This window comes from Platalea leucorodia, assembly GCF_965183815.1.
Source record: "Platalea leucorodia genome assembly, chromosome: 7".
NCBI lineage: Eukaryota > Metazoa > Chordata > Aves > Pelecaniformes > Threskiornithidae > Platalea > Platalea leucorodia.
The window spans coordinates 59,653,118-59,667,006 of NC_138829.1; the positions used below are offsets into that span (position 1 = coordinate 59,653,118).

At 39.6% G+C, this 13,889-nt stretch overlaps 1 protein-coding gene across 3 annotated transcripts in view; it reads left to right on the forward strand.

The window, feature by feature from the left end:
* The window catches only part of RRAS2 (RAS related 2), a 45,488-nt gene that overhangs the window by 8,599 nt on the left and 23,000 nt on the right, over positions 1 to 13,889 (forward strand). The window contains exon 1 of one of the 3 annotated variants that reach the window (XM_082317028.1): positions 1,471 to 1,519. The exons of the other annotated variants lie outside the window; for them this stretch is intronic. The gene's annotated coding sequence lies outside the window, so the exon portion shown is untranslated. Of the gene's footprint in view, positions 1 to 1,470; positions 1,520 to 13,889 lie in introns of those variants that run through there. 3 annotated transcript variants of the gene reach the window in all.

Here is a 13,889-nt window from a genome sequence, read left to right on the forward strand (position 1 = left end):
TTCTCAGCTGTGTCCAGAAAGTAAACTGTAGTTTCTGGTGAATCTAGATAGGAGTGAGTTCAGATGGTAGGAATGTACGCAAAAGGGTGCTATTAAAGATAGCATAAAGTACTAGCTGCTAGGATCAACGTGCATTAATAATTAACTAGATGTTAGCACTGACAGATAAAAATGCTACAGTTCCAGCAAAAAAATTAGTGTGACACTAATAACCAAAGTATTTTGCAAAGATCTTTATGCAGAAGACCTACGAGAAGTGTTATTTCTCAGCAGATTAACCTTAGGTACACCTATTTATAACTATCATCTGTGTCGCTTTCCTCAAGTCTTTTAAGCCAGAAAATGAACTTGAGCTTCCCTAAAACTTATAAGGAAATTATTTTTCCATTCCTGTTCTGAGTATTCTGGATCTGTAGTGATGTAATATGTTGAGTCACTAGTTATATTTGCTAGGAAAAGGTGAAATTTTAAAAGCACTGCAGCTACTCTTTTGAGTTCTCCTGGCAAAACTAACTTGCTCAGCTCATACAGAGCATCTTCAGCATTCCTCGTTTAAGCAGCTATAAATCCATAAACCTGCAAGCAACTCTGAATATTTTGCTTCTTATGTGGTAAGTAGACCATGAAATGGTAGGATGCCAGTAATAAATCTGTGTGAACAATCTGGTATATTTGGGTAGAAAAGTCATCTGCTAAACTTCTGTTATTAGACTTAATTCTATGTAAGGAAAGTAAATGGGATTACAGTGATATGCACTGCTTGAGGTAGGGGGCTTACAAATTGCTTTCCTAGTAGTATTTCTGTGTTTGTCTCTCCTTTTATGAAGGTCCTTATAATCATGTTTAAAAAGTAGTTGCTGATAATATACTTGTGTGTGTGCTACCAGCTCTACTAAAGAAAAGAGATCTTGTTATAAATGTATGCAATGTTTTCCTCTACTAGCTCACAGTAAGAAGTCTAACTTGAAAAAATAAATAATGGTGATGTACTTAAAAGAATTCTGGCTTTGCATGACCCAACAATACTAAGAATGCAGTTACAAGTGTATTTTAATTTTGTCTTGCAATTTCAGTTGCTGCTTACGATTTTTTTTCCTAGTTGTTGTCCTGAAAGTCCTACAGAAATGTACTATCCTTGCATCTTTTTCCTTCCTCCCCCAGACTCCAAACAAAGCTATCTGAATCTTGACCACATGCCCCAGTTGAGATTTCCAAGACACAAATATATGTGCTGTATCATTTTGATTTCCCATACTTTGACTTTCCTTTAACTGATGTCCCTCCTCCCCGTGAACCAGGTTCTCACCTTGCTGGGAGTTCTCAACTTGAGATCCTGCTTGAAGTCTTAAAATACCGTGGGTGGAGACGATATCCTCCTGTGCTCAGCAGCACTCCTGTAGTGCTGGGGTGAATTTGGAAAACTTTGTGGGTAGGTTGTATGCCATGAAAAACAATTTCCAGACTCTCAAGTTTGAAAGTAAACCTGTGAGGCCAAAATCCTTCTTAGCACATAAGCAAGGTAAAGTAACTTTATCAGTTAAGCCAAATGTGTCTTGCCTTACCATCTGAGAGTATTAAAATGAGAAGTTTTAAACTGTGCAAATATATCTTATTTCTGTCTCTGTAGGGGTAGGTTGTGTGTGGTGGTGGTTTTTCTATAGAATCATAGAATACCAGGTTGGAAGGGACCTCAAGGATCATCTGGTCCAACCTTTCTAGGCAAGAGCACAATCTAGACGAGATGGCGCAGCACCATGTCCAGCTGAGTCTTAAATGTGTTCAACGTAGCGGAGTCAACCACTTCCATGGGAAGATTATTCCAATGATTGACTGTTTTCATTGTGAAAAATTTTCCTCTTGTGTCACTTTTTTTTTTTTTTTTTTCCCCCTAGAAATTAAGTGTTCTGCCTGTGGCATCTAGTGAATGGACCACTTTGAATATCCTGCCTTGCTACTTAATACTGGCTCTTAACAGGTTGTCACCACCTAACAGTGCTGTTGACTACTTAGCTTTGGTTCAGATGCTTGTGCTTCTAGCTTTTTCAAGTCCAGAAGTCTCTTCCCATAAACTAAGGGAAAAAGTATACTAAAGTGCTGTACAGTCTTGTGTATGGTTTAACTACTTCTCTAGCTTTTGGTGCAATATTATTTTATGTTATAGAGGTGATACCGCCAATTGCCAAAGTACAAAACCTTAAAGCTCTCGTCTTGTTTGATTGCTGCGGTAACTAAACATTTAAGCTGTATTCCATACGTGGATTATTGGAGGATTAATCATCTGGAGGTACTCTCTGAAAGAAGTCATCAGACAGGAATTGGGCTGCTTAATGTGACTTCTTGAGCATGATTTTAGCATTAAATGTTACATGAAAACACGTCTTCAGCAGTAAAGATAAGTTAGGATGCTTCTGCTTTTAGCAGTTAACGCGGCTCATAACTTGCTCTGTTACATCACTTCAGCCTTCGGGGGTGATGCTGTGAAAGGGATCACAAAAACCCAGGTAACATTCTCTGTAGGCAGTGGGGACCAACGCAGTTACGCTGAGACCCGTGTGCAGGCAGGGCGCATGGGGGAGGGATGGGACAGGCGGCAACTTCTGCAGCAGGTTAACCACTGAAGACGGTGTGTGTACAACTGCATGAAGCCTTCTGCAACAGGGGGAAGTTAACTGTTCCAGCTCTGCTCAAGATGGAGAATGCGACTTAAGAGTGGTTACTCTTATCATGTAGAGCAAACACAAGAAGACTTGCAAAATGCCTCCTGTGTATAATACTGATGAGTGAGTCCTGTTATCTGATAAGAGGGTATTCAGCTGAAGTGTCTCTGACTTCAGACTGTGTCGGATGAGCTAATGGAGCAAGAGGTTTGATTTCTTTCAGGTTCAGCTAGAAATGTCAAGGCAGCTCTGAGGCTTCAAGCTATTGTGGTCTTGTGACTAGTCTAGCTACAGTAGGTGCCTGTGCATCTCTGAGACCACTAAGCCTGAAGGTTAGTTTATTGCCTGTCAGTGGGTTAGCTCTTTGATCCCCTTGGGTATTACTTCTGAGAGCATTACTTTGTGCGAGGAGACATTTTTAAATTCAGTGTTTTACTTTTAACAAGGGTGTTTAAAGCCTGAAAAATTTCTGAATTCCTGCATCTGTGGCCTAAATCTACTAACTATAGAAAATGTTTTGTCTCCTTTGGAGTTTCCACTTTGTTTCTGTCTTGCTGGAATGGTACACTCAAATATATAGATGCATACATCTCAACTTCTTTCAATTTAAAAAAGATACTTCAAAGTGCAGCTTTCGAAGTAGTTAAAGACACTTTTTCCTTTTGCTATCTAGAAGTTTTTGCACCCATTAGAATGGATATAGTGTGTATCAGGTGACTGAAGGATTCGATAATTCTTTTTTTTGTCTGTGAAACTAATTTTTAGTGATGTAAATTTCATCAACCTTTGTAGGATATACTAATATTTGCAAATTTGGAATTGCCCAGTATGTGTGTTGGTGGGACTGTATGGGAAAGGGGCCTTGGATCTGAAGTAGTTGACTTCCTTGTCTCCCAGTATTATCTGTCTTCTTCCAAGCAGGTTACATTCCACAGATTTTTAATAGTGGCTTCCCCTCCTCCATAGCTGCTTTGACTTGTTTTGTGGGAGGACTTAAATATTTCGACTGACACACCAGAAGTCTTCTCCCAAAAAAGGAAACCAATAATAGAATTGTTCACTTTGAGCAGAATTTGAAAATGTGATCTGTGCTGGCTGGCTGGCTGTTCAGAGGAATTGTGACTTGGGGTCTTGAAAAGCCGCGGAGTTAGGGATTTTACTCAAGGTTTAAGAGTTTGGGATTTTTCTAGCTTAAGAGCTAAAATTGCGCCTTGAAATTCTGTGTTCTGTGCATTTCTTCAAATTGTGAATATCATGAAGAAGATAAGTCCTGCATCTCTTGACGTGATCTCCTGAGAAAGGCACTGGCTTTCTCCTTGTGTGAGGGAAGGTGGTGATCTGGAAGAATTTGTTCAGGGTGATTGCAGAAGATGAATAATTTAAGCTGCAGCCACTTGCTTCAAACTAGATAATTGAGACCGAGTTTTGTAACAGCTGAACAGTTTATGTTAAAACTTTAAAAAATTTACTGCACTGCTCGTACTTCACCTAGCTGTTTTGTACATGAGTACTTCCATGCCAGTCGAGTAGCCTGAGAAATTTAAAAGTATCTCAGCTTTTCCCCAGTGCTAGTAGTTTTTATGAGATGCTAATGTGGTTGCCTAACACTATTCAGCTAGGTATTTATCATCTTTCCGTAACTTCTTCCTTGAATGGATTATGATAACCTCTGGTCTCTCCTAAGTCTAGAAAATGTGAAAAGTGGTTAGTGAAAGGGACTCCCAGTACTTGATTCTCTTGGGCAAAACCTTGTGTGTATCCTAGTTTTGTTATTGCTGACTGAACACCTCCAAGCTGGAGCACTGACTTTTTGTCAGCTTCCACACTAGTGCTTTTAATTGTGTGCTCTCCTAGCAGTGGGCTACCATAGCGATTCATAGGAAGATGTCTCCCTGGATTTGGTCCTAGTGTCTTGTCCTCAGGATCTGACAATCATTTCCTAAACCTGAAGCACATAGGTGGTCAGTGCTAAAACATATTTGTAGAGGACTTTATTGCAACTCTGCTTTCTTTCTGAAAAAAACCCAGAACAAAAAAAAAACCCCAAAAACCCCAAAACAAACAAAAACGCCAAAACAACACATTCGTGTGGTCTTGATGCTGTTCAAGAAGTTTGTAATACATATGGCCCATCTAATCAGTTTTGGTCATTATGAAAGGTTGCTTTTAACACATGCACAGGAAATGAGTGTAGAAGACTTAGGATTTAAATTAAAATACTTTCTAATGCTGGAAGAAAGCTCTAGAGAGAAACTACTTGCCTTTAATTGGTAGCATCCACCCTGCTCTTGTAAATAATATTAGCTTTGCTGTGTGTTAAAAGCTGACAGAGCTGCGTGGTGGTAATGCCGTATTCAGAGGTTACGTTCACACTTGGCTACGTATGAGTTAACCAGCAAGAAGATAAGGTCTTACAAAGGGTTTCTACTTGTGCTACTGATGTACTGCCTGTCCGGAGACTTCACCTGTGATTACTGGAAACCTGAACAACACTGAATAGTCCATTATTCTAAGTATGATGAAGTTGAAGAACCTGTTTCTAATCTATAAAAATGAGAGAAACTAATGTACTTTCCTGTGGTTTTGGTGCAGAAGGCTGGCTGCCTGTGCATTCCACACTCTGTTTTCTCTTCACTAAATGCCTTTACCACAAGATCACTACTCGGTAGAATATGGGAGCGGAAATAGCAGTAGGTTTTTTTAAAAAAAAACAACAAAAACCCCTCTGATCAAACCCTGTGCATTCTGAAACCTTCTTCTGAAAGTAAACAAATTGAAGGTCTTTGCACACTGCTCACACATTTTAAGATGGCATTCACTGTACTGCTGCCTCTTCATACCTTTTAAGAAAGCGTTTGCCTAAGTTCTTTGCTCAAGAAAGAAATCAAGTAACGACGTTCTTATTTAAAGTCGTGCTTTATTGTGTGTGCCTGTCAAACTGTAATGTGCAATATTCTTCCCTGGTCTGAATTTAGAAATTACTGTATAGATGACTTTCTTAATGAAAATGGGTGCTTTTAGGTGATGGAATATGTTCTTTCCTTCAGGACAAGATGTTTTAAGCTGTCTCCCCTGCTAGATGTATGATAAAGCCACTTTTTCAAGTGCTGCTAACCTGTTCTAATACTAAAGGCTGTGGCATGCGATGAATTTGGCTAGTTTGGTACGAGTTCCTCACTTCTGTACATGTTATGAATTGGGCTCCGGTAATTTATTAGCTGCTCAGTTTCTATCAATGTGAACTTGCTTGGAGAGAGGAGAACTTGAATTTGTTTTGTTTCCAATGTTTTTGTTTGGGGCTCTTAAAATAGCTCAATTTCATGCTGCAGAACCTCTTGGGTTGCCTTCTTTCTTCTTGCGCTTTGCATGGGATAGCTAACTCTTCTGTTGCTGTGCCTTTTGCACTGTAGCATCAGTCTCTGCTTGGGTTATGGCCTCCAGAAATTAGGTGGGGAATGGATGGATTGCTTTGAAGGCATCTGAAAGGCAGCTAAGAAGAGCAAGGTTACATTTCAGGAGTAATAGCTTTCCTCCTGGAAAATCTTCTGGGACCTTTCAGGTTGAAAGACTGTAAAGTAGCATAGCAGAGCCGATTATGGCATTTGGTAGTGTAAGTTTTAAATTGTCAAGTTAAGACAATAAACAAAAAGGATCTTCCTTGTAAGTCACTACTAGCCTGTGTAGAAATCGAATACTTTCTGTGCTGTTTGTTGGATTCATACTAGTATCCTCTTTTCTGAGCTTGCTATCTCCGCTAAGAATATTGGTGTAACTGTTTCTTTTAAAGGCAAAGTATCTTAGTAATGAAGAAATTACTGAGTTGCATTTGTGATAGTGGCTGTTCACAGAATCTGTCCTGAAGAAGGTAGCTTACTTCATTGGAGATTTGTTAGAAGTTAGTAATCATAAAATCAGAGAGAAAGAGAGAGAGAGAGAGAGCAGCAGGCAGTGGAACCAACTTGTCTTAAGTGGAGAAGTACAACTAGCATGATGGAGTTATTTTCCATTAACCCTTGTCCTTCCTCACTTTGATCATACTTGTACATGGTTTAGATAATATGTTTACTGATGCTTTTCATGACCTATATTCATACAATGTGCACCTGTGTTTTCCAGATAGTGATGCTTTTCTCCTCAACTGATGTCTGTAAAGGAATATTATATAGAGAAGTCGGCATGTATCCTCTAATGCAAATGAAGTAAATCACATGATCTGGCTGCTCTGTGCAGGCTGATGGCAGCTCGTAAGTTTAGAAAACAAGTTTATTTGAGAATTTATGTAAATTCTTTAAGAATGAGAGCACACAGGGGACAGAAGGGAAATCACCTTGCTGGAAACCCCCAGAGCAAATCTTAACTATATGCTGTTACTAAACTGAAGTATCTGAATTTGAACCCTTAGTTTTTAAGTTCACACCTTTAACGAGCCTAAAAATCCAAAAGCCTGCTAGTCTTGAGGATGGGATGATGAACTGGTCAACATGAGTGTGGTGTAGGAGAACCACAAAGGCTTTACATTTTTAGTGGTGTGCATACCTTATTTTCCCTTAAAACTTGAAAGCCTGCTAAAAGACAAGATTGTGTTTTATTCCAAACAGGAGTAGTGGGAGAGAATATTTGAATCTATTTGAGTGAAATTTGGTAAAGGGCTGTCCTTGAAGTTTTGTGTGGACATACATGGGTGGCTCTTAAGGTTTAGCTATGCTCCTCTTAATAAGAAATGCCAACAGAAAACTGGGCTCAAACCTGTTTAAATAAGCATAGAAAGTTACAATGTTGCAAAAGGATGAGGAGAAAAATATTTTGCTTAACTGAATTGAGCTGAGATCTGTTGTAGGTAAACTGGCAGTGCTTCTGCCCTCTTCTAGCTGGGATGGTGCATTTCCCTAAAGGGAAGCGTGTGAAAGAATAAGCTACCATCAACAGAGAGGAATGACCTTTGGTTGGGGGCAGTCTGCTAAGCTTTGGGACACCAGCAAAGACAATATTAGGAAAGGTTTGTGTGTCTGCAGCACAGATGATTCCCCCAAGGTTTTCAATGTGAGGGTTAGGTAAAGAGCAAGGGAAGGGTGCAAAAAGGAAGATCAACATTTTTAGCTCTGATGGGGGTTTGTGTTCTCTCAATGATCTTCAGTTCTGTAGATTCATTTAGTAGTCTTCAGAGAGCTGGCTCTACTGGAGGAAGGGCATTTTGATGTTAAAGCACTATTTGCTAGCCAATTACTTAAGCAAAGCTGTGCTTACAAGCTTTAGATGATGGAACCAAGAGTGGAGAATGGCTGTCTTGGTGCTGTGCTAGCACAGCACGTGTGGCTAGGTTAATATTTGAAGCACTTGTGCTTCTAACAACAAACTGCAACACCCATAGTTTCATGAGAAAAGCTCTCCACTGGAGAGCTCAGGTTTTGCCTGAGCATCCAGCTCTTCAAAGAAATAAAGCACTGTTTCCTTTTAGCAGTTTGTGTGCTTCTGAATGAAACTGTCTGTAGTGTTTGCTCTCAATTTGATCTTTAAGCTCTGCTTCCCCATGGAGAAACCTCACTCAAGCTGTGGGTAGAGAACTATTCTGCAACATGCTCTAACATACTGCTAAACAGGATGTTAGGGCAGAAAATACTAGACCTTGTTTTCTAGTGATCCTAAGGTCTATGTGACTCTAACAAATGCTTGTGGCTCAAACTGTGAATTCTCTTAACAACAAGGGATCATCTGTGGATGTAGTGTTTAATGCAAATCATGTTTTTATCTGTTACTTAGAATCAGCTTCACCATGGGAAGTGATGCTGCTTGGTGTAAAACTGTTCCAATCTTTCATTTGCCTTCTTTACTGCTACCATAAATGGCCATACTGTAAAAACATTTGTTGACTGCGTGTGGTGTTTGATTGTGTAGCACCTCAGCTGAATGTTTGCTTGCAGTTTCTTGATGTGGTTTGTAATAGATGTGGCTTTTCATAATGTGAAAGTAGGTATTTGCACATAAAACTGTAGTTTGTGGCATCGTGTAGTGTGAAGCAGATCTTAACATGAACAAGTCTGCTAACACTTGTCTTTTAGCACACTGTGTCTCTGGGTCTTGTTAATTGAAAGAGGACAGTGCCTTACAAGAGATGTGCTTAATTTTTTTTTTTTGCCTTAGTTATAGCAGCACTTGATTTGGAGGTAATTATATTCTCACTGAGGTAAAACAGTCCTTGCTATTAAGATAATAAATTCTCTAAAAGTATAAAAGACAGGATTAACACCTAACTGCTTAGGTCTTCTACCTCAAAGGTCCATGTGAAATATTAATCTAACATTGCTAATTCCATAGATGTTAAGTAATGTTGGTTATCTCTCTTTTTGTATTCTGTGTGGTGTCTATGATAATTCCAAGCAAAAAATAAGCTCCCTCTGAGTTTCCTACGTGTTTCCCTGCCCTGTGATTTGGGGTGATGCTGACTAAGAGTGCTACTACACCTGCAGGTGCAGAGACAAAGGGGAAGAAACGCTGTGGTTGTTTTTAGTATAAGCAAATGTTTTGCTGGTAAATACTCTTTTTTTAGATGGAAATCGGTGCTTGCTTAAATATGTAGACTGAATACTGAAGGCAAAAGCATTTTTAATAAATTTTGAGAACATAAGCATATTTCCATTTGACACTCACTCTTTTGACTTTAAAGTTGCTGAGGCTGAAAATTCTGGCATTGCTTAAGAGTTGTGCTTGCTGGAGCTTTAGGATCTCTTCCTTTTCCCTGTAGATCAGCTACCAAGCTAATTTTAGCAAGACAGTGGTTGTAACCAGTTCTGTGCTATGAAATCTTGCTCACATGTCAGGATTAGCAACTGTAAAACCACTCAGTAGTTTGATTCCTGGAATTTGAGTCTGTACACATTTCCCCATATGTAAATTGCAACAATATCAGCCTTGTTACATTCTTAAAGCCTTCCTTAATTGGGAGGATAATGCCACTCAAGAACTTGTTTCTGTCAGCCTCCCTAGTAAACGTTCCTGTTGTGAATGATTCGGCTTCGTGACCGCCACACTGCTGAGGTGTGCCTGTCTGCAGCCGCTTGCTTGGTGGAACGAAAGGGAGGGCCATCCGTGCAACCTCTGCCAGGAAGGCATCCCCCCCTTGCTTGTCTGATTCTTACGTTGATGCGACTTCGTGCACACTGTAAAAATAATTTGGGTAAAATAGGTACTGCCCAGTTTGATACTCTTGAGGTAAGCATAAGGAAGTACGGATTGGGGGTGAGGTGCACAGAAAATGTTAGGTTGTACATAAACTTCAGGTGTTAGTCTGCAAATTCTTTAGTTTAAAAGTGAGTTCACTGATTCTGAGCAACTTTGTGCCACTGAGGTATGGATGTAAGTGTAGCACAGGCATGGGCACAGATCTCAAAGAGAAATAAAACATAGGGGCTGGAGCTACTGCAGGACAGTATGTTTGGGTTGACTTGTGGGACACTTGACACAAAACATGGAACAGGAACTTCTAAGCCTTCCAAACCATGAGTCTGGTGGCTTGGGTTTTTTTTTTTGCTTGTTGTTTTTTCTTCTACTTGGGATAAAATTTTCTTTATTACCTCTTGTATTCCTTCTAGGAACTTAAACGAACTATCTCTAACATAAAAGTTTCAATACACTTGGCTTTGCTTCTGAAAGGTCAGAAATGAAATGCTACATTTCCTATTGTAAACAATCCTCATGCACTGTACCGCAACTTACCACTTGATGAGAAAACCAGTCTGAATTACACTGTTGTCAGATGTGAAGGAGTAATAACCTTTGATCTTGAAATCTGCTGGCAGTAGTAAGAGAAACTATGAAGACATTCTCCAAGGACTTTAATTTCTCTGCAAGCACTGATTAGGCTGGAAAGAAAAGCATTGTACTCTGCTGGTATCTGTGATGGAAGATACTCACTATTACTTTTTTCAAAGTGGTTTGTCCAGCTGAAGCTTTGTTTCAGTTAAGTAAGTCCACGCTGCAGGTTCCTTGAACTCTGTGTATTGGATTTCTAGTCTTTTGTTCTTATTGAAACGTGGAGTTTTTGAAAATAGTGGTATTAATTTGAACCACTACCTATGAAGCAGTAGTGTCTACATCTGTGGAACTAGCCTCTGTTTAAAATACTTGTACTTTTTGACAGGCATCATGTCTCATCGTGATTTTGGGTCAGCCTGCATCACTGAAATCTGTGTCGGGTATCTCTCTGCTGAGATGGGGTAGGATTTCTGTCTTGCTTCAAAGGTGGAGTAACATCACGTTGCTCCGCTAAGTTTGGTGGACAATGACCAAGTCCAGTCTTCTATTTTTCTTCCCCTCTGTCAGAACTGTATCTGTTGAACGCTGTGCCCAAGCAGTCAAACAAAACAAAGGGACTGCTTGTGTGCCAGGAAGATCTGAACACACTGTCCCTCGCATGAAAAGGTTTACACAGCCTGCTCTACCCAGGAAGAGATCCTCTTCCCTTCTTTTCGCTCTCACAATTAGGCACATTAACCTGATATCTTAGGTTAGAGACAAGGCAAGATACTCTTAAGCTTTTTGTTGTTTGTCTCTAAATCCCAAACTGAGGTTACATGTACTTCTTCTCAATGTGTCTGGGTTAAAAACCTGATGCTGAAAAGTCAATCTCTTGAACCCACCCCCCCACCCCCCTCTTTGCAGAGGGGACATTAAGGCTACAGAGCTTATTGCTGGACTTGGGAGTGACTGGCACGTAGGTGCTCTGTTCTCCCTCCTGGTCCCTGTGGGAGCCCGTGCACCAGCCCTGCCAGGAGCTGCTGAATCTGAAAGCACGGGTCACGTGGAAAAAACACTTGTTGACCAGTACAAATTCTCCCCCTATCTGAGGTTTTACTGCTTAGCCACAAACTTCTGAGAAATGGTTTTAGGAGGCAGAAAGCATGTTTTCAGCTTAGAATACAGCGTGATGACTGATACGGATGTGCAAAAATACCTGGTGTTGGGGCATGGCGGATACCCCTGACTGCTGAGCTGCTGTAGCTGGCGAGACTGCAGCATGGGGCTTGCACACGTTGCGTCGATCAGCCTGGTTTGGTGTGGCTTTCAGGCCGTTGTGGCGTGAGGAAAACTTAAAAACCTGCAGTATTGAAAGTATGTATTTAGCATGTTATCACCATTGTAGCATTTTTAGCATGGACTTTTTGTTGATAGCTTGACACCTGCAAGCTGTTCAGATACCCTTTTCTAAGAGGAAGTTGCCTAGTATGTTTTCATTTTATTTGATTTTGCCATTATTTCATAGGTAGGCAACCAATTCTTTCATTAGGATTTAAAATTTTTATGGCTCAAAGATAACTGCTTTGTGTATTTTACTTAGCTGGACAAGGATTTTGGGGGAAGACTAGTAATAATTAGCCTTGCTAATAAAAATAGATGGCTAAATAACACCACTGCCATTTGAGCATTCTTGTCGTTTCTGGTTATGGCACTTTTCGAAACTTAAAGATTATAGTAATTGTCTGTAGTCTGTAAAATGAGTCTAGACAGTCTAGTCTCAGGCCAAAAGGTTAGAGTTGGATAAATACATAATTTGGGCAAATAAAGCTATTAGAACTGTACTTATCTTCTGACACGATAGTTCTTATTAGATATAAGTGCTATTTTATAGCTTTCCCCTAAATAATTAGCTTCTAACGATTAGTCAATAAATGTTCGAAAAATAAAGTACTCCAGACTTCAGTAATGAAGCTGAATGTTTTCATGTTGGATATTGTCCAGGCTGGCGTTCAAAAATTCCATGGTATTAACTGTGGCAATAGAAAAGAAATTGTAGGGCAGGAACTAGTGTATTGCTATCTATGACTACAGTGATCTTATAGTATAAATGAGTTGTGTTACTGGCTCTGAAAGAGTCATCTTAACTTTTAATTACATATGTGCTAATGATTCTGTGTCTCTTTTCTAACAGAACAAGTGCTGTGATGAAAACTTCTAGAAGCTTTCACTCTTTTAGTTCAGGCCCTGTTTGGCACTTTTATATATTTTTATATATATATATATATATAAACAAACGCACACATTATATAAAATATATATGAGTTGGGGGAAAGGGCATCTTTTAGTGATACACTGTGAGCTTCCCTGGAGTGTCTGGACATTTAAAGGTGGTGGTAGTTGACTACTTGGGTGGGGGATTTTAAAAAATTTTTAGTTGGCAATTTGAGCTGTCTGGTGTCCTGCTCGTGTTGCAAACAAGGTCTGGAGTGGGGATGACAAAACCTCCCTCTTCCACTGGCAGAAAGTTGCTAATGTAGTTTAATTGTCTTGTGAAATACTATCCTACAAATATTTAATCCTAACTTGAATCATTCTAGAAAACTGTAGGCTCTGGGTTTAATGGACTAGTTAACCTCGCTGTATGTCCATCTTAAACAAATCTTTTAAGAGGAAGAATGTGGAGGACTTACCTTCCTCAGGCTTTCTACCTGGACCACAGTTCAGCAGAAAGATCCAAGTCTGCATCTGCTTCCAAGCTATTACAAACCTATACAACGGACAATAGCGTTTGGCATTGTAGAGAACTGAAACGTAGTAGTAGGAAAAGGCTTTTACTACCTAAAAGAGATCTGTGCTTACTACTTTCAGAATAAGAAAGGTATTAACTTCAGAATTTTTTTACCTTACCTTGCTGTGGAGTCCCAGGACTCAAATATTTTCAGGTACTTAAAATGTGAAGTAGGAGTTAACATTACTAAAATGCACTAGAGTTGTTGAAGTGAGGCTTTGTTTTACTGGCTTGTTTGGGCTAGGAAAACTTCTTACCTCATTAATGTAATTGTGTGGGTCCAAATGTCCATAACCTAGGCTAGACAACCTGAAAAGTCCCATTAACAAGCAATTTGTTTGCAATATGAACCTATTTTAAAGGTTCTGATTTGACATGAATGCCTACACTTTCCTCAAGAGTATCCCCCCACCCCCCGATTTAACTTTTTTAATCTCCTTTTCAGTTCTTCCAGTATGTTCCTCAAGGTGTTGTGAAGTGCCTTCTTTCTTAATAGACTGTAAATGCCCTAAACATGGGGCTCCTCATAGCCTCTAACCTGAGGTTTGCTGACTGTATTTTAGTTAGGTTTAAGTTACTGAAGAACTATTTTAATTGATTGTAAGTCTCACCCTGTTACTGTACTTATATTTGCAAATCAAAAGCTCTTACATTACACCATGTATCTCGAGGTGTTCTAATGATTTCATATGTGTGAGGAAAGGTATTCCAGT